Here is a 13,308-nt window from a genome sequence, read left to right as displayed (position 1 = left end):
TTTTGTCAGTCAGAACTAGTTTGGGGGTTTCCTTAGCTCTGTGTCTCGCATCATATCATAATTACCTGCTATATTTTTGTGTGACCATAACTAGCCATATCTAATTGTGCTTTGAAGGTCAGAGCTAAAGTTAGAAATGACAAGAAACAGGTGCATTACTTCAAATCAAAGTTGAAAGGCAAGCTGACCCCGCACCAAACACAGTTCTTAGACTTCCTACCAAAAGCCTCGGCCTTCCACACTCCAACTGTAAAAAGCCCATTAGTGATAGAGAAGGAAACAAACACTCCACTCCTACTTTGTACTCTTCCTTTCTTTCCAATCTGCACGCTTACTCACGGGCACAAATCATTTCATAACAGGCTGGGGGGCGTTCGTGTTTGTGTGTATACATCAAAGCCCTGCACACGCACACAGAGGAACACGGACAAAATAAAAGGGGCGCAAGAAAACAAACATAACCCTTTGTTCTGGTGGTGGAGGCCCATCTCAGCCCTGATTAGAGAAGAAGGAAAAGAGAAAGAGAGGAGGAATGCTCAGATCTGCCGGACCCTCGCTCTGACGTTCCGATCTTGGCCCCCCGTCATAACCGCTCCGGAAGCAGGAATTATTTTAGAAGGGTTTGGAATAATGAATGAACCGGAAAGTGTCCGTCGTCGTACACTTGGATCAGCGGGAAGTTGCACTGTGGTGGGGTTAGAGACAGTGGCACGACATGGCTACTAGCTGATTAGAGCCTCCAGGATACCAGGATGGAGCATGCCCTCGTTGGGTGACTTCCTATAGGTGGATGCAGGATATTCAAAGAGCGAGCACACCCTCCGTGGAATAAACTCACCTACCTGCCCAGATCCCACTTCTGACACCATTACGTCTATTTAGAGATAGGGTCAAAAGAGACAACGGCAAGTATCCATTTAAAAAAGACAGTGGATCTTTAACTGAATGTGGGTTTGAAATGAAACAGATCTACAATGAGCACCATGGAATCATGCATTCCAACTGACTTTGAAACAGGACTGTCTGAGTTCAGCATTTGAAGTGATATGCCTTTTTTGAGTTGTCAAAATGTCTCACTCTAACCTTTAACCCCTCCCTGCTCTCTTACAGTCCAGAACTAACTGCCTGGATCTGAGACAGCATGCTCTGAGTAAACTTAACCCAGTTTAACACAGTGGCAAGGGCAAGGTCATGAGCACAGGTTCAACAGGATTCCAAGGTAGAAAAATAGATGCATGAATATAATCAATATAACGCCTGTCAGTAGTGTCACTCTGATTCCACAGCAAGGGAAAGCAGGATTACACTGCCACTCAAGTTTTGATTACAACTGCTACCCCTTCATTACTACGCATTTCAATATGGCATCATATTTAGACCTGTTTTGATTGTATTTATGTGAAAAAATAGTTGTATCTTTGTGTGGTGTGTGAGATTGTATCTGACTGCTGTAAATCACACACAGGTGTGTTCCCTTCCTGCTTCCCATGACTGCCTCCAAGCTAACCTCTTAGCCACATACCGTCTCGCTTTCACCCCCCCGTCTCTCTAACTCACTCTCTTCCTCCCCTCCCCTCCCTCTCTCTTTCACTCTCTCCCCCTTCTGTCCCCCTCTCTCTCCCCTCTCATTCTCTCCCCATTTCTCTCTCTCTCCCTCCCTCTAACTCTCTCTCTCTCTCTCAATTCAATTCAGACTTTTTTCCACATTTTGTTAAGTTACAGCCTTGTTCTAAAATGGATTAAACTGTTTTTTTGTTCCCCTCATCAATCTACACACAATACCCCATAATGACAAAGCAAAAACAGGTTTTTATACATTTTTGCACATTTATTATAAATAAAAAAATGAAATTTTACATTTACATAAGTATCCAGACCCTTTACTCAGTACTTTGTTGAAGCACCTTCGGCAGCAATTACAGCATTGAGTCTTCTTAGGTATGATGCTACAAGCATGGCACACATGGGGAGTTTCTGAAATTCTTCTCTGCAGATCCTCTCAAGTTCTGTCAGGTTGGATGGGGAGCGTCGCTGCACAGCTATTTTTAGGTCTCTCTTTTTTAGGTCTCTCTAGAGATGTTCAATCAGGTTCAAATCCGGCTGGGCCACTCATGGACATTCAGAGACTTATCTCGAAGCTACTCCTGCATTGTCTTGGGTGTGTGCTTAGGGTCAATGTCCTGTTGGAGGGTGACCTTTGCCCCAGTCTGAAGTCCCTGGCACTCACAGGTTTTCATCAAGGATCTCTCTGTACTTTGCTCCGTTCATCTTTCCCTCGATCCTGACTAGTCTCCCAGTCCTTGCTGCTGAAAAACATCCCCACAGCATGATGCTGCCACCACCATGCTTCATCGTAGGGATGGTGCAGGTTTCCTCCAGAACATGGTTTCATCAGAGCAGAGAATCTTGTTTTTCATGGTCTGAGAGTCTTAAGGTACTTTTTGGAAAATTTCAAGCGGGCTGTCATGTGCCTTTTACTGAGGAGTGGCTGCCGCCTGGCCAATCTAACATAAATGCCTGATTGGTGGAGTACTACAGAGATGGTTCTCCACAGAGGAACTCTAGAGCTCTGTCAGAGTGACCATCGGGTTCTTGGTCACCTCCTTGACCAAGGCCCTTCTCACCTGAATGCTCAGTTTGGCCGTGCGGCCAGCTCTAGGAAGAGTCTTGGTGGTTCCAAACTTCTTCCATTTAAGAACTATGGAGCCCACTGTGTTCTTGGGGATCATCAATGCTGCCAACATTTTTTGGTACCGTTCCGCAGATCTGTACCTCGACACAATCTTGTCTCGGAGCTCTACAGACAATTCCTTGGACCTCATGGCTTGGTATTTGCTCTGACATGCAATGTCAACCGTGGGACCTTATATAATCAAAGGGACCAATCAAGTTGTAGAAACATCTCAAGGATGATCAATGGAAACAGGATGCACCTGAGCTCAATTTCGAGTCTCATTGCAAAGGGTCTGAATACTTAAGCAAATAAGTTTATTTTTTTTATACAATTACAAAAATTGATTTGAGTAATTATGGGGTATTGTGTGTAGATTGCTGAGGAACTGTCTTTATTTAATCCATTTTAGAATAAGGCTTATTTATTTGAATAAAATTTAATTTTTATGTAACAACAAGTCAAGGGCTTGTAACAATAACAAAAGTACAGTAAACATTACACTCTTTCCCTTTCCCCTTTACAGTGGTGTTTGTTCTTCACTGGTTGACATTTTCTTGTGGTACAAGTTCACAAATCTTGCTGCTGTGAATGCACTGCGGTATTTCACCGAAGAGATATAGGAGTTTAGCAAAATTGGATTTGTTTTCGAATTCTTTGTGGGTCTGTGTAATCTGAGTGTCACGGATCGCTAGGAGTGGTGGGTGTGGAGTCAGGCGCAGAGAGCAGTGCTTCCAATGAATACACTTTATTCAGCTGGGTCCAGCCAACAACCAGGCAAAATGACCAAAAAAACGAAACCAGGTTTCCTTCCCAAACCAGGGAAAATAATGGACAGCAAACACGTAAGAGAAAAACAATAATACACCACTGACATAAAGGATAAACCCGCACAAAAGCAGGCGGGACCTGGGAGTTTAAATAGCCCTTAATTAACAACAAATAAGATATAGGTGAAAACAATCAAGACAAAACCAACAGAAAAGAAAAAGGAATCGGTGGCAGCTAGTAGACCGGTGACGATGACCACCGAGCGCCGCCCGAACAGGGAGAGGAGCTACCTTCGGTGACAGCCAGTAGACCGGTGACGATGACCACCGAGTGCCATCCGAACAGGGAGAGGAGCCACCTTCGGTGGCAGCCAGTAGACCGGTGACGATGACCACCGAGTGCCGCCCGAACAGGGAGAGGAGCTACCTTCGGTGGAAGTCGTGATACTGAGGGAAATATGTGTCTCTAATATGGTCATACGCTTGGCAGGTGGTTAGGACCTGCAGTTCAGTTTCAACCTCATTTTGTGGGCAGTGTGCATATAGACTGTTTTCTCTTGAGAGCCAGGTCTGCCTACGGAAGTCTCTCTCAACAGCAAGGCTATGCTCACTGAATCCGTACATAGTCAAAGCTTTCCTTAATTTTGGGTCAGTCACGGTGGTCAGGTATTCTGCCACTGTGTACTCTCTGTTAATGGCCAAATAGCATTCTAGTTTGCTCTGTTTTTTTGTTAATTCTTTACATTGTGTCAGTAATAATATTTTTGTTTTCTCATGATTTGGTTGTGTCTATTGGCTCTAATTGTGTTGCTGTCCTGGAGCTCTGTGGGATCTGTTTGTGTTTGTGAAAAGAGCCTCAGGACCAGCTTGCTGAGGGGACTCTTCTCCAGGTTCATCTCTCTGTAGGTGATGGCTTTGTTACGGAAAGTTTGGGAATCACTTCCTTTTAGGTGGTTGTAGAATTTAACGGTTTCTTTGATAATTAGCGGGTATCGGCCTAATTCTGCTCTGCATTATTTGGTGTTTTTTACTTTGTACACAGACTATATTTTTGCAGAATTCTTCGTGGAGGGTCTCAATTTGGTGTTTGTCCCATTTTGTGAATTCTTGGTAGGTGAGCGGACCACGGACCTCACAACCATGAAGGGCAATGGGTTCTATAACTAATTCAAGTATTTTTTCGCCAGATCCAGGTATTTTTTGTGTACTCTAGGGAAACAGTGACTAGATGGAATTTGTATTTGTGGTCCTGGCAACTGGACCTTTTTTGGAACACCATTAGATAAACTGTCAGGGCCCAGGTCTGACATAATCTGTGAAGAAGATCTACGTGCTGCTGTTGGCCCTCCTTGGTTGGGGGGAGAAGCCCAGATCATCAGCAGACCTTAGACATTTTTCTTCAGATTCTAGTAGGGTGAGGCCAGGTGTTGCAGACTGTTCTAGTGCCCTCGCCAATTCATTGATATATACAGTTGAAGTCGGAAGTTTACATACACCTCAGCCAAATACATGTAATCTCAGTTCTTCACAATTCCTGACATTTAATCCTAGTTAACATTCCATGTCTTAGATTAGTTAGGATCACCACTTTATTTTAAGAATGTAAAATGTCAAAATAACATTAGAGATAATGATCTATTTCAGCTTTTATTTCTTTCATTACATTCCCAGTGGGTCAGAAGTCTACATACACTCAATTAGTATTTGGTAGAATTGCCTTCAAATTGTTTGAAACTTGGTTCAAATGTTTCGGGTAGCCTTCCACAAGCTTCCCACAATGAGTTGTTTGAATTTTGGCCTATTCCTCCTGACAGAGCTGGTGTAACTGAGTCAGGTTTGCTCTCACATGCTTTTTCAGTTCTGCCCACACATTTTCTATGGGATTGAGATCAGGGCTTTGTGCTGGCCACTCCAATACCTTGACTTTGTTGTCCTTAAGCCATTTTGCCACAACTTTGGAAGTATGCTTGGGGTCATTGTCCATTTGGAAGACCCATTTGCGACCAAGCTTAAACTTCCTGACTGATGTCTTGAGATGTTGCTTCAATATATCCACGTAATTTTCTGTCCTCATGATGCCATCTATTTTGTGAAGTGCACCAGTCACTCCTGCAGCAAAGCACCACCACAACATGATGCTGCCAACCCCGTGCTTCATGATTGGGATGGTGTTCTTCGGTTTGCAAGCCTTCCCTTTTTTCCTCCAAACATAACGATGGTCATTATGGCCAAACAGTTATATTTTTGTTTGATCAGCCCATGGGACATTTCTCCAAAAAGTACGATCCTTGTCCCCATGTGCAGTTGCAAACTGTAGTCTGGCTATTTATGGTGGTTTTGGAGCAGTGGCTTCTCCTTGCTAAGCGGCCTTTCAGGTTATGTCGATATATAGGACTCATTTTACTGTGGATATAGATACATTTGTGCCTGTTTCCTCCAGCATCTTTACAAGGACCTTTGCTGTTGTTCTGGGATTGATTTGCACTTTTCACACCAAAGTACGTTCATCTCTAGGAGACAGAGCGCGTCTCCTTCCTGAGCGGTATGATGGCTGCATGGTCCCATGGTTTTATACCTGCGTACTATTGCTTGTATAGATGAATGTGGTACCTTCAGGCATTTGGAAATTTCTCCCAAGGATGAACCAGTCTTGTGGAGGTCTACAATTTTTTTGTCTGAGGTCTTGGCTGATTTCCCTTAATTTTCCCATGACGTCAAGCAAAAAGACACTGAGTTTGAAGGTAGGCCTTCCATAGGTACACCTCCAATTGACTGAAATTGTGTCAATTAGTCTATCAGAAGACTCTAAAGCCATGACATAAATTTCTGGAATTTTCCAAGCTGTTTAAAACACAATCACCTTAGTGTATGTAAACTTCTGACCCACTGGCATTGTGATACAGTGAATTATAAGTGTAATTATCTGTCTGTAAAAAAATGTTGAAAAAATTACTTGTGTCATGCACAAAGTAGATGTCCTAACCGACTTGCCAAAACTATAGTTTGTTAACAAGAAATTTGTGGAGTGGTTGGAAAACAAGCTTAAATGACTCCAACCTAAGTGTAAGTAAACTTCCGAATTCAACTGTATGTTTGTAGAGGGTGGGGCTTATGCTGCATCCCTGTCTCACCCCACAGCCCTGTGGAAAGAAATGTATTTTTTTGCTAATTTTAAAACACACACTTGTTGTTTGTGCACATGGATTTTATAATGTCGTATGCTTTTCCCCAACACAACGTATCATCAATTTGTAAAGCAGACCTTCATGACAAATTGAGTCAAAAGCTTTTTTGAAGTCAACAAAGCATGAGAAGACTTTGCTTTTGTTTTTGTTTGTTTGTTTGTCAATTAGGGTGTGCAGGGTGAATACGTGGTCTGTCGTACAGTAATTTGGTAAAAAGCTAATTTGCCATTTGCTCAGGACATTGTTTTCACTGAGGAAATGTACAAGTCTGTGTCACGACCTGACCGTAGAGAGCTTTTTATGTCTCTATTTTTGTTTGGTCAGGGTGTGATTTGGGTGGGCAGTCTATGTTCAATGTTCTATGATTTTCTATTTCTATGTGTTTGGCCGGGTGTGGTTCTCAGTCAGAGGCAGCTGTCTATTGTTGTCTCTGATTGAGAACCATACTTAGGTACCCTTTTCCGCACCTGTTTTGTGGGAAGTTAACTTTGTCTTTGTTCAGGGCACATAGCCCAAAGCTTCACGGTTTGGTTTTTGTTCTTCGTTTTGTCGGCGTTTAATAAAGAGAAAATGTACGCTTACCATGCTGCACCTTGGTCCTTCAGCCAGCCGTGACAGTCTGCTGAACCTCTTGATACTCCCCATCCCGGATCCGGGATCGTGAATACAGCCTCAGGCTCATTAGCATAACGCAACGTTAACGATTTCTGAAAATCGCAAATAAAATGAAAATAATGCGCCTGCTCTCAAGCTTAGCCTTTTCTTAACAAGACTGTCATCTCAGATTTTCAAAATATGCTTTTGAACCATAGCAATTCACTAATTTGTGTAAGAGTATGCAAAGCTAGCTTAGCATTTTGAGTAGCATTTAGCACGCAACATTTTCACAAAAACCAGATAACCAAATAAATAAAATCATTTACCTTTGAAGAGCTTCGGATGTTTTCAATGAGGAGACTCTCAGTTACATAGCAAATGTTCAGTTTTTCCTGAAAGAATCTTTGTGTAGGAGAAATCGCTCCGTTTTGTACATCACATTTGGCTACCGAAACGAACCGAAAATTCAGTCACCAACAACGTCAAACTTTTTCTGAATTAACTCCATAATATCGACCGAAACATGGCAAACGTTGTTTGGAATCAATCTTCAAGGTGTTTTTTCACATATCTCTTCATTGATATATCGTTCGTGGAAGCCTGCTTTCTTCTCTGAATTCCATGGAAAAATACTTGCAGCTGAGGTTTGCGCACCAATTTCGGCGCAGGACACCGGGCGGACACCTGGTAAATGTGGTCTCTTATGGTCAATCTTCCAATGATATGCCTACAAATACGTCACAATGCTGCAGACACCTTGGGGAAACGACAGAAAGGGCAGGCTCATTCCTCTCGCATTCACACCCATATAAGGAGACAATGGAAAACGGAGCCTCAAAAATCCTGCTGATTTCCTGGATGCCGTTTCATCTTGGTTTTGCCTGTAGCTCACGTTCTAGGGCACGCACAGAGAATATCTTTGCAGTTCTGGAAACGTCAGAGTGTTTTCTTTCCAAAGCTATCAATTATATGCATAGTCGAGCATCTTTTTGTGACAAAATATCTTGTTTAAAACGGGAACGTTTTTCATCCAAAAATGAAATAGCGTCCCCAGAGTTTCAAGAGGTTAATGCAGAGGATTTTCCCAAAGTTGGGATAATATAGGTTCATTACTCCCTGGGATAATATAGGTTCATTACTCCCTGGGTTGATATAGGTTCATTACTCCCTGGGTTAATATAGGTTCATTACTCCCTGGGTTAATATAGGTTCATTACTCCCTGGGATAATATAGGTTCATTACTCCCTGGGATATTATAGGTTCCAAGGACTAGTGCCTCCTTACTCCTCAGCTATACAATTGGTGTGTGTGAGTGTGTGTGTGTGTGTGTGTGTGTGAGTGAGTGGTGGCAGACATCTGGCCAGACAGAGGACCCTCTGTTCCCTATATGTTTTCCTTGGGGGCTCAAGGCTGAAACCTTGGTCTACCACCTATCTCTCATCATGTGAACACAACACTGTTGTGAGGCTTGAGATGAGAGACATTTAAATCATCAAGGTCTATGTCTGTTGGTGTAGTGTGTGTGTATCACTGTAGGTTATATACCAAAGTATGTTAAGACAGGGATATTATCCATATTATGACAGTGTTGTGTACACATTATGACAGGTAATGGGATATGAAAAGATAGTAGTAGTTTATTCAGGTTGTGTCCTTCCCCAACATCTCCTACAGTCTCTAGTCTATTGGTGGTAAATCTCTCTCACAATTCTGTCAACATGGTACTTGCCAGTTATTTGCTACAGCAATGTGTGTGGTTCTTTAAATAATTCAATTGGTAACTAGCTAACAAATGGTTAAAAAAATCTATTGTCTTTTCTATAATAGCCTGAGAGAGAATCGAATATCAGCTTTGAGAATATAATTCCTATCAGAGATACACACTGCTGGGCTGGTGTAGGAGTGACTGTTATGAAAACACCATGGGACCCTTTGTGGATAGAGCACGGTTCGCGCACACACACGCACGCACGCACGCACGCACGCACACACACACACACACACACACACACACACACACACACACACACACACACACACACACACACACACACACACACACACACACACACACACACACACACACACACACACACGGGACATAGATGATGTCTAAATGGAAGTTCACTTGTATCTGCTTCCTATCGCTCCTCTGTCACAGACTGCCCTCTCTATCTGCCAGACCAGAGGTGTTGACAAACACCATGTTCTCCTGTTCACCACTCTATCCACCCCCTCCATCCCCCTGCCCCAACCTGTGGCCAGAGTCCTCCTGGGAACCAAGCATCTCCACCCAGCGCCCTATCAGATTGTTGACATATAGAGATACACTCGCAATGAAAATATTTTTCTTCTCCGAACACTGATATTGGCCTACATGCTATTTATCCCCTTTGGGAGAGCTTCTGTCTGTATATGTGTGTGTGTGTGTGTGTGTGTGTGTGTGTGTGTGTGTGTGTGTGTGTGAATGTTGAAGCCGGAAGTTTATATACACTTTAGCTTAATACATTTAAACTCTGTTTTTCACAATTCCTGACTCAGAGAATGACAGACAGACAAATGTGTCTTGGCTGATTTCTTTTGATTTTCCCATGATGTCAAGCAAAGAGGCACTGAGTTTGAAGGTAGGCCTTGAAATACATCCACAGGTACACCTCCAATGGACACATATGATATTAATTAGCCTATCAGAAGCTTCTAAAGCCATGACATACATTTCTGGAATTTTCCAAGCTGTTTAAAGGCACAGTCAACTTAGTGTATGTAATCTTCTGACCCACTGGAATTGTGATACAGTGAATTATAAGTGAAAGAATCTGTCTGTAAACAATTGTTGGAAAAATGACTTGTGTCATTCACAAAGTAGATGTCCTAACCGACTTGCCAAAACTATAGTTTGTTAACAAGACATTTGTGGAGTGGTTGAATATACGTTTTACTGACTCCAACCTAAGTGTATGTAAACTTCCGACTTCAACTGTATGTATGTATGCATGCATGTGTGTGTGTGTATGCATGCATGTATGTGTGTGTGTGCTGACATTTACACTAAATGTCTGCCACTGGCATTCCTTGCCTATTTCTCACTAAGAGGGAGGTTGTCAAGGAGAGGGGGGGCAGCTTGAGGGTGGACAGGGTCAGTTCAGGGAATGAGTTAGACTGAGGGTAGACAAGGTCAGTTGAGGGTATGAAGCAAGAGGAGAGAGGCTCATTGTGGGGGAGGAGGGGGGGTAATGGGATAGGGCAGGGTGCATCTAAGCATGCAATGTGTAGTATCCATAGAGGCTAGCATAGGCACATTGTTGATTAATGCAGTAAGACAGAATGTCAATAGGTCGGAGATAGATGGACAGTAGGGAACCAATGTATACGAGTAGACGAAAACAGGACTCACTCACACATCCCCCGTCATGCCGGCTGGAACATAGGGCAGCAACAAAGGCTCTCCCCTTCTTTCTGTCTCTGGCCATCTTCTCCACCGTGCCCCAGCTCTGCTGATGTTGTTGGAGCTCTGCCTACATTTTTCTCCACCACCATGTCTTGGGGCCGACCCTCTGGAGTCCAATGTTCAGCTATTCTTGGGATGGAGGCTGTAGTAAGAGAAGAGCAGAAAACAGTAAAAGGGAATGGTTCTGGGAGCAATACAAACCACTATGTGGCATGTTGGGGTAAAAAGTGAGGGGACTGAAGGTGATGGTAGCTATGATTCCTGTCTGAAGACCTAAAAGGCTAAGTCACTTCCTCAAACCCCCCTATACTGCCTGGATGCTACCCCAAAGGAACCCAGTGAAAACAATCATTTGTTTAGGACCGCCCAGGACCCCAGTGGACATTTATGTCTGTGGAATTGCATGATTATTTTTACCCAACACAGGAAGGAACCCTTTGATAATAAACCGTATGTGTGGGGTGATGACAGATCTCATTAACCCTTTTATGAACGAGAGGAGCGCTGGAACGGAGAGACGGGGTGTGTGTGTGTGTGTGTGTGTGTGTGTGTGTGTGTGTGTGTGTGTGTGTGTGTGTGTGTGTGTGTGTGATGTGAACGTGTGCCTAGATGACGCCGCAAGAGTTGCCCCCGACCTTGAGGATCACACACACACACACACACACACACACACACACACACACACACACACACACACACACACACACACACACACACACACACACACACACACACACACACACACACACACACACACCTAAACATACATCCAACACAGACCAGCCTCCTTTCACTTACAGTACATCCAAGAGGGATTGACTTCCAAGATACAGGTACAGAATATTCCTCAATTAAAATATTTGTATTAAATAATTCAAAAGTCATTAGATATTTACATATTACAGTATATGACCATGGTTTGTGTTGAATACAATGTCGGTAATAAAAAGACTTGAACTGGAAAACCCCTGAAAAACACTGGGCAGGGTCATAGGGGACCAAAGCAGAGCCCTATGGGCTGGCTAAAGTCTACCTGCTATTACCTTGCCAGCTACATCAACTCTAAATCAAATCAAATTTTATTTGTCACATACACATGGTTAGCAGATGTTAATGCGAGTGTAACAAAATGCTTGTGCTTTTAGTTCCGACCATGCAGTAATATCTAACAAGTAATCTAACCAAACAATTTCACAACAGCTACGTTATACACACAAGTGTAAAGGAATGAATACGAATATGTACATAAAAATATATGAATGAGTGATGGTCGAACGGCATAGGCAAGATGCAGTAGATGGTATGGAGTACAGTATATACAGTGGGGCAAAAAAGTATTTAGTCAGCCACCAATTGTGCAAGTTCTCCCACTTAAAAAGATGAGAGAGGCCTGTAATTTTCCTCATTGGTACACTTTAACTATGACTGACAAAACGAGAAAAAAAAATCCGGAAAATCACATTGTAGGATTTTAAATTAATTTATTTGCAAATTATGGTGGAAAACTGATGGTAGGCTTTGTTACTTTGGTCCCAGCTCTCTGCAGGTCATTCACTAGGTCCCCCCGTGTGTGTCAGGATTTGGCCAGGGTTGTTCCGGGTTTTGGTCACTAGATGCCCCCATTGTGCTTTTTGACCTCATGTTTTTTCCCTTGTTCCCCATTATTATTTGCACCTGTGCCTCGTTTTCCCTGATCCCTGATTGTATTTAAACCCTTAGTTTCCCTCAGTTCTGTGCTCTGTGTTTGTATGTTAGCACCCAGCCCTAGTGTTCTGTGTATTCTTGTCGATTCCGGTGGATGCTCTTGTGGAATTCTGTTTTTGTTTTCGAGTATCTCTTGAGGCTTTTTTGTGCTATTCCTACCACCTTTTGGATTTGCCATTTTTTGTATTGAAGGACTTCTCCTTTTTACTTTATTAAATACACCGTCTTAAGTACTGCTGTGTCTGCCTCATCTTCTGGGTTCTGCTGACTATTCGTGGCTCAGTTGGTTAAGTGACTGTTTCTCACTCCGGAGACCCAGGTTCGTAACCGGGTCCTGACAGTGTGGTTCTGGGATTTTTGCTCACCGTTCTTCTGATCATTTTGACCCCACGGGGTGAGATCTTGCGTGGAGCCCCAGATCGAGGGAGATTATCAGGGGTCTTGTATGTCTTCCACTTCCTAATAATTGCTCCCACAGTTGATTTCTTCAAACCAAGCTGCTTACCTATTGTAGATTCAGTGTTCCCAGCCTGGAGCAGGTCTACAATTTGTTTCTGGTGTCCTTTGACAGCTCTTTGGTCTTGGCCATAGTGGAGTTTGGAGTGTGACTGTTTGAGGTTGTGGACAGGTGTCTTTTATACTGATAACAAGTTCAAACAGGTGCCATTAATACAGGTAACAAGTGGAGGACAGAGGAGCCTCTTAAAGAAGAAGTTACAGGTCTGTGAGAGCCAGAAATCTTGCTTGTTTGTAGGTGACCAAATACTTATTTTCCACCATAATAAATCCTACAATGTAATTTTCTGGATTTCTTTCTTCTCATTTTGTCTGTCATAGTTGAAGTGTACTTATGATGAAAATAACAGGCCTCTCTCATCTTTTTAAGTGGGAGAACTTGCACAATTGGTGGCTGACTAAATACTTTTTTGCCC

Source organism: Oncorhynchus masou, chromosome 9 (genome assembly GCF_036934945.1).
Source record: "Oncorhynchus masou masou isolate Uvic2021 chromosome 9, UVic_Omas_1.1, whole genome shotgun sequence".
Taxonomy (NCBI): Eukaryota; Metazoa; Chordata; class Actinopteri; order Salmoniformes; family Salmonidae; genus Oncorhynchus; species Oncorhynchus masou.
This window is presented reverse-complemented; position numbering follows the sequence as displayed.